Source organism: Arachis hypogaea, chromosome 1, assembly GCF_003086295.3.
Source record: "Arachis hypogaea cultivar Tifrunner chromosome 1, arahy.Tifrunner.gnm2.J5K5, whole genome shotgun sequence".
Lineage (NCBI taxonomy): Eukaryota > Viridiplantae > Streptophyta > Magnoliopsida > Fabales > Fabaceae > Arachis > Arachis hypogaea.
In genome coordinates this window covers 87914886-87927105 of record NC_092036.1, presented here as the reverse complement: position 1 = coordinate 87927105, position 12220 = coordinate 87914886, and the positions used below count along the sequence as shown (strand labels likewise).

Here is a 12220-nt window from a genome sequence, read left to right as displayed (position 1 = left end):
TATGGTGGACAAAATTGTGATTCAATACCATAGTTCACAACTCCGTTCAACTAACCAGCAAGTGTACTGGGTCGTCCAAGTAATAAACCTTACGTGAGTAAGGGTCGATCCCACAGAGATTGTTGGTATGAAGCAAGCTATGGTCACCTTGTAAATCTCAGTTAGGCAGATTAAATTGGTTTATGGGTTTTCGAAAATTAATAATAATTGGAAAATAAAAAGGGATAGAAATACTTATGTAAATCAATAGTGAGAATTTCAGATAGGTGTATGGAGATGCTGTGCTCCTCTTGAAACTCTACTTCACTACTCACTCTTCCTTCAATCCTTCTTACTCCTTTCCATGGCAAGCTGTATGTAGGGCATCACCATCATCGGTTGCTACTTTCAATCCTCTTGGGAAAATGGTCCTATGCGCTGTCACTGCACGGCTAATTGTCTGGAGGCATCACCCTTAGTTGATGGCTACATCCCATCCTCTCAGTGAAAATGGTCCAAATGCTCTGTCACAACACGACTAATCATCTATCAGTTCTCAATCAGGTTGGAATAGAATCCATTGATTCTTTTGCGTTTGTCACTAACGCCCAGCCTTCAGGAGTTTGAAGCTCGTCACAGTCATTCATACCGGAATCCTACTCGGAATACCACAGACAAGGTTAGACTTTCCGGATTCCCAGGATCCTACTCGGAATACCACAGACAAGGTTAGACTTTTCGGATCCTCATGAATGCCGCCATCCATCTAGCTTATACCACGAAGATTCTGTTGGGGAATCTAAGAGATATGCGCCCGGCCTAAGGTAGAATGGAAGTGGTTGTCAATCACGTACGTTCATAGGTGAGAATGATGATGAGTGTCACGGATCATCACATTCATCAAGTTAAGTGTAACGTATATCTTGGAATAAGAATAAAAGAGAATTGAATAGAAAGTAATAGTAATTGTATTGAAACTTGAGGTACAGCAGAGCTCCACACCCTTAATCTATGGTGTGCAGAAACTCCACTGTTGAAAATACATAAGTAAAAGGTTCAGGCATGGCCGAATGGCCAGCCCCCTTGAGTGATCAAGAGACCGAATAATCAAAGGCTATACAGTCAAGAGATTAAACTGTCAAAAGATGTCTAATACAATAGCTAAATGTTCTATTTATAATAAACTAGCTCCTAGGGTTTACATGAGTAAGTAATTGATGCATAAATCCACTTCCGGGGCCCACTTGGTGTATGCTTGGGCTGAGCTTGATCTATCCACGAGCTGAGGCTTTTCTTGGAGTTGAACTCCGAGTTATGACGTGTTTTGGGCGTTCAACTCCGGATCATGACGTTTTTCTGGCGTTTTACTCCAGACAGCAGCATGTACTTGGCGTTCAACGCCAAGTTACGTCGTCAATTTCCGAATAAAGTGTGGACTATTATATATTGCTGGAAAGCTCTAGATGTCTAATTTCCAACGCCGTTGAGAGAGAGCCATTTGGAGTTCTGTAGCTCCAGAAAATCCATTTCGAGTGCAGGGAGGTCAGATTCCAACAGCATCAGCAGTCCTTTTGTCAGCCTTTTTCAGAGTTTTGCTCAAGTCCCTCAATTTCAGCCAGAATTTACCTGAAATCACAGAAAAACACACAAACTCATAGTAAAGTCCAAAAATGTGAATTTAACATAAAAACTAATGAAAACATCCCTAAAAGTAGCTCAAACTTACTAAAAACTGCCTAAAAACAATGCCGAAAAGCGTATAAATTATCCGCTCATCACAACACCAAACTTAAATTGTTGCTTGTCCCCAAGCAACTGAAAATCATATAGGATAAAAAGAAGAGAATATACTATAAATTCCTGAATATCAATGAATATTAATTATAATTAGATGAGCAGGACTTGTAGCTTTTTGTTTCTGAACAGTTTTGGCATCTCACTTTTTCCTTTGGAGTTCAGAGTGATTGGCGTCTCTAGAAACTTAGAATTTTGGATAGTGTTATTGACTTTCCTAGTTAAGCATGTTGATTCTTGAACGCAGCTACTGATGAGTCTTGGCCGTGGCCCTAAGCACTTTGTTTTCCAGTATTACCACCGGATACATGAATGCCACAGACACATAACTGGGTGAACCTTTTCAGATTGTGACTTAGCTTTGTTAGAGTCCCCAGTTAGTGGTGTCCAGAGCTCTTAAGCACACTCTTTTGCTTTGGATCACGACTTTAACCACTCAGTCTTAAGCTTTTCACTTGGACCTTCATGACACAAGCACATGGTTAGGGACAGCTTAATTTAGCCGCTTAGGCCTGGATTTAATTTCCTTGGGCCCTCCTATCCATTGATGCTCAAAGTCTTGGATCCTTTTTACCCTTGCCTTTTGGTTTTAAGGGCTATTGGCTTTTTCTGCTTGATTTTTCTTTTTCTTTCTATTTTTTTTCGCTATTTTTTTTTCGCAAGCTTTCTTTTTCACTGCTTTTTCTTGCTTCAAGAATCAATTTCATGATTTTTTTCCAGATCATCAATAACATTTCTCTTTGTTCATCATTCTTTCAAGAGCCAACAATTTTAACACTCATAAACAGCAAGATCAAAAGACATATGCACTGTTCAATCATTCATTCAGAAAACAAAAAGTATTGTTACCACATCAATATAATTAAACTAAATTCAAGGATAAATTCGAAATTCATGTACTTCTTGTTCTTTTGAATTAAAACATTTTTCTTTTAAGAGAGGTGAAGGATTAATGGAATTTATTCATAGCTTTAAGACATGGTTACTACATACTAATGATCTTGAAGTAGAGACACAAAACATAGATAAACACAACATTAAAAACCAAAAACAGAAAGAGATAAAGAACAAGGAATGAATCCACCTTTAGTGGCGTCTTCTTCTTGAAGGTCCAATAATGTCCTTAAGCTCTTCTATGTCCCTTCCTTGCCTTTGTTGCTCCTCCCTCATTGCTCTTTGGTCTTCTCTTATTTCTTGGAGAATGATGGAGTGCTCATGATGTTCCACCCTTAATTGTTCCACATTGTGGCTCAAATCTTCTAAGGAGGTGTTGAGTTGCTCCCAATAGTTGTTGGGAGGAAAGTGCATCCCTTGAGGCATCTCAGGGATTTCTTGATGATGAGCTTCCTCATGCATCTCTTTGAGAACCGTGCATGGTCTCTCTTGCTTGCTCCATCCTCTTCTTGGTGATGGGCTTATCCTCTTCAATGGGAATATCTCCTTCTATGATAACTCCAGCTGAGTAACACAGATGGCAAATAAGGTGAGGGAAGGCTAGCCATGCCATGGGTGAGGGCTTGTCGGCTATTTTGTAGAGTTCATTGGAGATGACCTCATGAACTTCTACTTCCTCTCCAATCATGATGCTGTGAATCATGATGACCCGATCCACAGTAACTTCAGATCGGTTGCTAGTAGGAATGATGGAGCGTTGAATGAACTCCAACCATCCTCTAGCCACAGGCTTGAGGTCCAGTCTTCTTAGTTGAACCGGCTTGCCTTTGGAGTCTATTTTCCATTGAGCTCCTTCCACACATATGTCCATTAGGACTTGGTCCAACCTTTGATTAAAGTTGACCCTTCTAGTGTAAGGGCGTTCATCTCCTTGCATCATGGGCAAGTGAAACGCCAACCTCACATTTTTCGGACTAAAATCTAAGTATTTCCCCCGAACCATTGTGAGATAGTTCTTTGGATTCGGGTTCATACTTTGATCATGGTTCCTAGTGATCCATGCATTGGCATAGAACTCTTGAACCATTAAAATTCTGACTTGTTGCATAGGGTTGGTTAGGACTACCCAACCTCTTCTTTGGATTTCATGTCGGATCTCCGGATACTCATTCTTTTTGAGCTTGAAAGGGACCTCAGGGATCACCTTCTTCTTTGCCACAACATCATAGAAGTGGTCTTGATGGCTCTTGGAGATGAATCTTTCCATCTCCCATGACTCGGAGGTGGAAGCTTTTGTCTTCCCTTTTCCTTTTCTAGAGGATACTCCGGCCTTAGGTGCCATTGATGGTAATGGAGAAATAAAAAGCTTATGCTTTTACCACACCAAACTTAAAATATTGCTCGTCCTCGAGCAAGAGAAGAAAGAAGAGAAGAAGAAGAAGAAGAAAATATGGTAGAGAGGGAGAGATGTAGGTTCGGCTAAGTGGGAGAAGAGGGGTTTGTGTTGTGTGAAAATGAAGGAGAATGGAAGGGTATTTATAGGGAGAAGGGAGGGTGTATGTTCGGCCATTTAGGGTGGGAATGGGTGGGAAATTGATTTTGAATTTTTGAAGGTAGGTGGGGTTTATGGGGAAGAGTGGGTTGATGTGAGTGGTGAAGGGGGTAATTGGGAAGAGGAATTGAGGTGATTGGTGAAAGTTGTTGGGAAGTGTGACATGGGGAGTAGGAGAGTGTAATTAGGATTAGGAGAGTGTAATTAGGATTAGGAGGTAAGGTGGGAATATGGTAGGTGGGGATCCTGTGGGGTCCACAGATTCTGAGGGGGTCCTGTGGGGTCCACAGGTCCTGAGGTGTCAAGGAATTCCATCCCTGCACCAAATAGGCATGTAAATTGCCTTGGCACACCATTCTGGCGTTTAAACGCCCATTGGTGCACGTTCTGGGCGTTCAACGCCCATGTAAAGCATGTTTCTGGCGTTGAACGCCAGTTTCATGCTTGTTGCTGGCGTTCAGCGCCAGCTTTTCTTCTCTGGGCACATTCCTGGCGTTCAACGCCAGAATGTTGCTTGTTTCTGGCGTTCAGTGCCAGAATGATGCTCTGTTCTGGCGTTGAACGCCGGCCAGATGCATCTTACTGGCGTTGAACGCCAGTCTGTGCGTCCTCCAGGGTGTGAATTTTTTTCTTCTGCTGTTTTTGATTCTGTTTTTAATTTTTATGATTTTTTCGTGACTCCTCATGATCATGTACCTAATAAAACACAAAATAACAATAAAATAAAAATTAGATAACATTGGGTTGCCTCCCAACAAGCGCTTCTTTAATGTCAATAGCTTGACAGTGGCTCTCATGGAGCCACAAGGTGATCAGGTCAATGTTGTATAGTCCCAACACCAAACTTAGAGTTTGGATATGGGGTCTTGACACCTGGTGGACGAAATTGTGATCACTTGTTATGTATTTATAAAAGATGTATACTCTGAGGGCATTGTTTATTTTCTTCACAATCTCGTTCAACTAACCAGCAAGTGTACTGGGTCGTCCAAGTAATAACCTTACGTGAGTAAGGGTCGAATCCACAGAGATTGTTGGTATGAAGCAAGCTATGGTCACCTTGTAAATCTCAGTCAGGCAAATTAAACATTATTTATGGGTTTGAGGATAGGAATAATAAAAAGAAATAAATAATAAAAGGGATAGAACACTTATGCAGATTCATTAGTAGAGGTATCTTTTAAGTATATACAGCTGCTGCATGGCTCAAGGATGCCTGCTCTTCCATTGCTTCTACTCAATCCTTCTTACTCCTTTCCATGGCAAGCTTTGTATTGGGCTTCACCATCAACTGTGGCTACTTTCATTCCTCACGGGGAAATTACCTGTGCGGCTGTCACTCGCACAGCTAACCAGTTTGGAGGCATCACCCATGGCTGATGGCTACATCCCATCCTCGCAGTGAAAACTATGCAACGCACTCTGTCACAGTACGGCTAATCACCGGTTGGTTCCCGCTCCTACTGGAATAGAATCCCTCTTTTGCGTCTGTCACCAACGCCCAGCAGGTTAAAGTTTGAAGCACGTCACGGTCATTCATGATCGGAATCCTACTCGGAACACCACAGACAAGGTTGGACTTTCCGGACTCCCAGGATCCTACTCGGAACACCACAGACAAGGTTGGACTTTCCGGATCCAGATGAATGCCGCCAACTATCTAACTTATACCACGAAGATTCTGTTGGGGAATCTAAGAGATACGCATTCAAGCTCTGTTGCATGTAGAACGGACATGGTTGTCAATCACGCGCATTCATAAGTGAGAATGATAATGAGGGTAATCTGACTCATCACATTCATCATGTTCTTGGGTACGAATGAATATCTTGGAATAAGAATAAAAGAGAATTGAATAAAAGAAGATAGAATTTCATTAATACTTGAGGTACAGCAGAGCTCCACACCCTTAATCTATGGTGTGCAGAAACTCCACCGTTGAAAATACATAAGCAAAAGGTTCAGGCATGGCCGAATGGCCAGCCCTCTCCATGATCAAGTGACCGAATAATGAAAGACTTAAAGTGGTCAAAAGATGTCTAATACAATAGATAAATGTCCTATATATACTAGACTAGCTTCTAGGGTTTACATGAGTAAGTAATTGATGCATAAATCCACTTCCGGGGTCCACTTGGTGTGTGCTTGGGCTGAGCTTGATGAATTCACGTGCTAAGGCATATCTTGGCGTTGAACTCTGAGTTATGACGTGTTTTGGGCGTTCAACTCCGGATCATGACGTTTTTCTGGCGTTTAACTCCAGACAGCAGCGTGTACTTGGCGTTCAACGCCAAGTTACGTCGTCATTCTTCGAATAAAGTATGGACTATTATATATTGCTGGAAAGCTCTGGATGGCTACTTTCCAACGCCGTTGAGAGCGCGCCAATTGGAGTTCTGTAGCTCCAGAAAATCCATTTCGAGTGCAGGGAGGTCAGAATCCAACAGCATCAGCAGTCCTTTTGTTAGCCTTCTTCAGAGTTTTGCTCAAATCCCTCAATTTCAGTCAGAATTTACCTGAAATCACAGAAAAACACACAAACTCATAGTAAAGTCCAGAAATGTGAATTTAACATAAAAACTAATGAAAACATCCCTAAAAGTAGCTCAAACTTACTAAAAACTATATGAAAACAATGCCAAAAAGCGTATAAATTATCCGCTCATCACAACACCAAACTTAAATTGTTGCTTGTCCCCAAGCAACTGAAAATCAAATAGGATAAAAAAAAGAGAATATACTATAAAGTCCAAAATATCAATGAATATTAATTTAATTAGATGAGCGGGACTTGACGCTTTTTGCTTCTGAACAGTTTTGGCATCTCACTTTTTCCTTTGAAGTTTAGAGTGATTGGCTTCTCTGGGAACTCAGAATTTGGGATAGTGTTATTGACTTTCCTAGTTAGGCATGTTGATTCTTGAACACAGCTACTTTATGAGTCTTGGCTGTGGCCCTAAGCACTTTGTCTTCCAGTATTACCACCGGATACACAAATGCCACAGACACATAACTGGGTGAACCTTTTCAGATTGTGACTCAGCTTTGCTAAAGTCCCCAGTTAGTGGTGTCCAGAGCTCTTAAGCACACTCTTTTGCTTTGGATCACGACTTTAACCACTCAGTCTCAAGCTTTTCACTTGGACCTTCATGACACAAGCACATGGTTAGGGACAGCTTGATTTAGCCGCTTAGGCCTGGATTTTATTTCCTTGGGCCCTCCTATCCATTGATGCTCAAAGCCTTGGATCCTTGCTACCCTTGCCTTTTGGTTTTAAGGGCTATTGGCTTTTTCTGCTTGCTTTTTCTTTCTATTTTATTTTTTTTTTCGCCACTTTTTTTTTTTTCTTTTTCACTGCTTTTTCTTGCTTCAAGAATCAATTCATGAATTTTTCAGTTCATCAATAACATTTCTCTTTGTTCATCATTCTTTCAAGAGCCAACAATTTTAACACTCATAAACAACAAGATCAAAAAATATGCACTGTTCAAGCATTCATTCAGAAAACAAAAATTATTGCCACCACATCAATATAATTAAATTAAATTCACTAATAATTTCGAAAATTATGTACTTCTTGTTCTTTTGAATTAAAACATTTTTCTTTTAAGAGAGGTGAAAGACTAATGGATTTTATTCATAGCTTTAAGGCATGGTTACACACTAATGATCATGAAGTAGAGACACAAAAACATAGATAAACATAACACTTAAAAACCGAAAACAGAAAGAAAATAAAGAACAAGGAATGAATCCACCTCTAGTGGCGTCTTCTTCTTGAAGGACTAATGATGTTCTTCAACTCTTCTATGTCCCTTCCTTGCCTTTGTTGCTCCTCTCTCATAGCTCTTTGATCTTCTCTTATTTCTTGGAGAGTGAGGGCGTGTTCATGGTGTTCCACCTTTAGTTGTTCCACGTTTTGGCTCAAGTCTTCTAAGGAGGTACTGAGTTGCTCCCAATAGTTGTTGGGAGGAAAGTGCATTCCATGAGGCATTTGTTGATGAACTTCCTCATGTTCTCCTTGGGGGCCGTGAGGGACTTCCCTTGTTTGCTCCATCCTTTTCTTGGTGATGGGCTTGTCTTCTTCAATGGAGACATCTCCATCTATGATAACTCCAGCTGAATAACATAGATGGCATATGAGGTGGGGGAAGGCTAGCCGTGCCATGTATGAAGGCTTGTCAGCTATTTTGTAGAGTTCATTGGCTATGACTTCATGAACCTCTACTTCCTCTCCAATCATGATGCTATGAATCATGATTGCCCGATCCACAGTAACTTCAGATCGGTTGCTTGTAGGGATGATGGATCTTTGGATGAACTCCAGCCATCCTCTAGCTACAGGCTTGAGGTCCAGTCTTCTTAGTTGGACTGGTTTGCCTTTGGAGTCTACTCTCCATTGGGCGCCTTCCACACAAATGTCCATTAGGACTTGGTCCAACCTTTGATTGAAGTTGACCCTCCTTGTGTAGGGGCGTTCATCACCTTGCATCATGGGTAGATGAAACGCCAACCTCACATTTTCCGGACTGAAATCTAAGTATTTCCCCCGAACCATTGTGAGATAGTTCTTTGGATTCGGGTTCATACTTTGATCATGGTTCCTAGTGATCCATGCATTAGCATAGAACTCTTGAACCATCAATAATCCGACTTGTTGCATGGGGTTGGTTATGACTTCCCACCCTCTTCTTTGGATCTCATGTCGGATTTCCGGATACTCATTCTTTTTGAGCTTGAAGGGGACCTCAGGGATCACCCTCTTCTTTGCCACAACATCATAGAAGTGGTCTTGGTGGCTCTTGGAGATGAATCTCTCCTTTTCCCATGATTCGGAAGTGGAAGCTTTTACCTTCCCTTTTCCTTTTCTTGAGGAAACTCCGGTCTTGGGTGCCATTGATGGTGAAAAAAAAATAAAAAGCTAGGCTTTTTACCACACCAAACTTAAAATTTGCTCGTCCTCGAGCAAAAAGAAAAGAAGAGTAGAAGAAGAAGAAGAAGAAAATGTGAGTAGAGAGGGAGAAGGGGGGTTCGGCTATGTAGAGAAGAAGGGGTTATGTTGTGTGAAAATGAAGAAGAAAAGGGAGGTATTTATAGGGAGGGGGGGAGGGTTAGGTTTCGGCCATTTTGGGTGGGAATGGGTGGGAAATTGAATTTGAATGTAATGGGGGTAGGTGGGGTTTATGGGGAAGAGGAGGTTGATGTGAATGGTGCATGGGGTAATTGGGAAGAGAAATTGATGTGATTGGTGAAGGTTTTTGGGAAGGGTGACATTGAGAATGAGACTTGGATTAGGAGAGTGTGAATAGGATTAAAAGAAAAGGTAGGTGGGGATCCTGTGGGGTCCACAGGTCCTGAGGTGGGGATCCTGTGGGGTCCACAGGTCCTGAGGTGAAAAGAAATACCATTCCTTCACCCTATAGGCGTGTAAATTGCCTTCATGCACCATTCTGGCGTTCAAACGCCCATTGGTGCATGTTCTGGGCGTTAAACGCCCATGTGATGCTTGATTCTGGCGTTGAACGCCAGCTTCAAGCTTGTTTCTGGCGTTCAGCGCCAGATTGTCCTCTGCGTGCGCATCCTGGCGTTAAACGCCAGGATGTTGCTTGTTTTGGGCGTTCAGCGCCAGGAAGATGCTCTGTTCTGGCGTTGAACGCCCGCCAGATGCATCTTCTGGGCGCTGAACGCCGGCCCGTGCGTCCTCCAGGGTGAAAAATTTTTTTCTTCTGTTTTTGACTCTGTTTTTAATTTTTTTGATTTTTTCGTGACTCCTCATGATCATGTACCTAATTAAACACAAAAATAACAAAGAAACAAAATAAAATAAAATTAGATAAATAAAATTGGGTTGCCTCCCAACAAGCGCTTCTTTAATGTCAATAGCTTGACAGTGGCTCTCATGGAGCCACAGAGCAATCAAGTCAATGTTGTCTAGTCCCAACACCAAACTTAGAGTTTGGATATGGGGCTTGAACACCAAACTTAGAGTTTGGTTGTGGCTTCACAACACCAAACTTAGAGTTTGACTGTGTGGGCTCTTCTTGACTTTGAACTGAGAGAAGCTCTTCATGCTTACTCTCTTTTGTCACAGAGGGATTGCCATGTGCTTGAAACACAAGGTATTCTCCATTCAATTGAAGGACTAACTCTCCTCTGTTGACATCTATCACAGCTTCTGCTGTGGCTAGGAAAGGTCTTCCTAGGATGATGCATTCATCATCTTCCTTCCTAGTATCTAGGATTAGGAAATCAGCAGGGATGTAAAAGTCTTCAACTTTTATAAGCACGTCCTCTACTATCCCATGAGCTTGTCTCACTGACTTATCTGCCAATTGCAGTGAGAACAAAGCAGGTTGCACCTCAATGATCCCTAGCTTCTCCATTACAGAGAGTGGCATAAGGTTTATCCCTGACCCAAGATCACATAGAGCTTTCTCAAAGCTCATGGTGCCAATGGTGCAAGGTATCAAGAACTTGCCAGGATCTTGTCTCTTTTGAGGTAGAGTTTCCTGAATCCAAGTATCCAGATCACTAATGAGCAAAGGAGGTTCACTTACCCAAGTCTCATTACCAAATAACTTGGCATTCAGCTTCATGATAGCTCCTAGATATTGAGCAACTTGCTCTCCAGTCACATCTTTATCCTCTTCAGAGGATGAATAATAGTCAGAGCTCATGAATGGCAGAAGGAGATTTAGTGGAATCTCTATGGTCTCTGTGTGAGCCTCAGATTCCTCAGGATCCTTATTAGGAAGCTCCTTCTTGCTTGGAGGACGTCCCAGGAGTTCTTTCTCACTAGGATTTTCGTCCTCCTCCTCCTTTGTGCTTTCGGCCATGTTGACTAAGTCAATGGCTTTGCACTCTCCTTTTGGATTCTCTTCTGTATTACTTGGGAGAATACTGGGAGGAGTTTCAATAACTTTCTTACTCAGCTGGCCTACTTGTGCCTCCAAATTTCTAATGGAGGATCTTGTTTCATTCATGAAACTGAAGGTGGCCTTTGACAGATCAGAGACTATATTAGCTAAATTAGAATTATTTTGTTCAGAGTTCTCTGTCTGTTGCTGAGAAGATGATGGATATGGCTTACTATGATTCAGCCTATTGCGTCCACCATTGTTAAAACCTTGTTGAGGTTTTTGTTGATCCTTCCAGGAGAAATTTGGATGATTTCTCCATGATGGGTTATAGGTATTTCCATATGGTTCACCCAGATAATTAACCTCTGCCATGGCAGGGTTCTCAGGATCATAAGCTTCTTCAGAAGCTACCTCTCTAGTACTGTTGGATGCATGTTGCAATCCATTCAGATTTTGAGAGATCATGTTGACCTGTTGAGTCAACACTTTGTTCTGAGCCAGTATGGCATTCAGAGCATCAATTTCAAGAACTCCCTTCTCCTGAGGGACCCCAGTATTCACGGAATTCCTCTCAGAGGTATACATGAACTGGTTGTTTGCAACCATGTCAATGAGTTCTTGAGCCTCTTCAGGCGTTTTCTTCAGGTGAATAGATCCACCTGCAGAATGGTCCAGTGACATTTTCGAAAATTCAGAGAGACCATAATAGAATATATCTAATAGGGTCCATTCTGAAAACATGTCAGATGGACATCTCTTGGTCAGCTGCTTGTATCTTTCCCAAGCTTCATAGAGGGATTCACCATCTTTTTGTTTGAAAGTTTGAACATCCACTCTCAGCTTGCTCAGCTTTTGAGGAGGAAAGAATTTATCTAAGAAGGCAGTGACCAGCTTATCCCAGGAGTCCAGGCTATCCTTAGGTTGTGAATCCAACCATATTCTAGCTCTGTCTCTTACAGCAAAAGGGAAAAGCATGAGTCTGTAGACTTCAGGATTAACTCCATTCGTCTTTACAGTATCACAGACTTGCAAGAATTCAGTTAAAAACTGATAAGGATCTTCAGATGGAAGTCCATAAAACTTGCAGTTTTGTTGCATTAATGCAACTAGTTGAGGCTTAAGCTCAAAGTTATTGGCTCCA

At 41.7% G+C, this 12220-nt stretch overlaps 1 non-coding gene across 1 annotated transcript; it reads left to right on the top strand.

Moving 5' to 3' along the window:
- The first annotated feature begins 11818 nt into the window (after positions 1 to 11818).
- LOC112714654 (small nucleolar RNA R71) lies at positions 11819 to 11922 on the top strand. Its single transcript, XR_003159318.1, has one exon. It is a non-coding gene; the product is annotated as a small nucleolar RNA R71 (small nucleolar RNA).
- Positions 11923 to 12220: the final 298 nt, after the last annotated feature.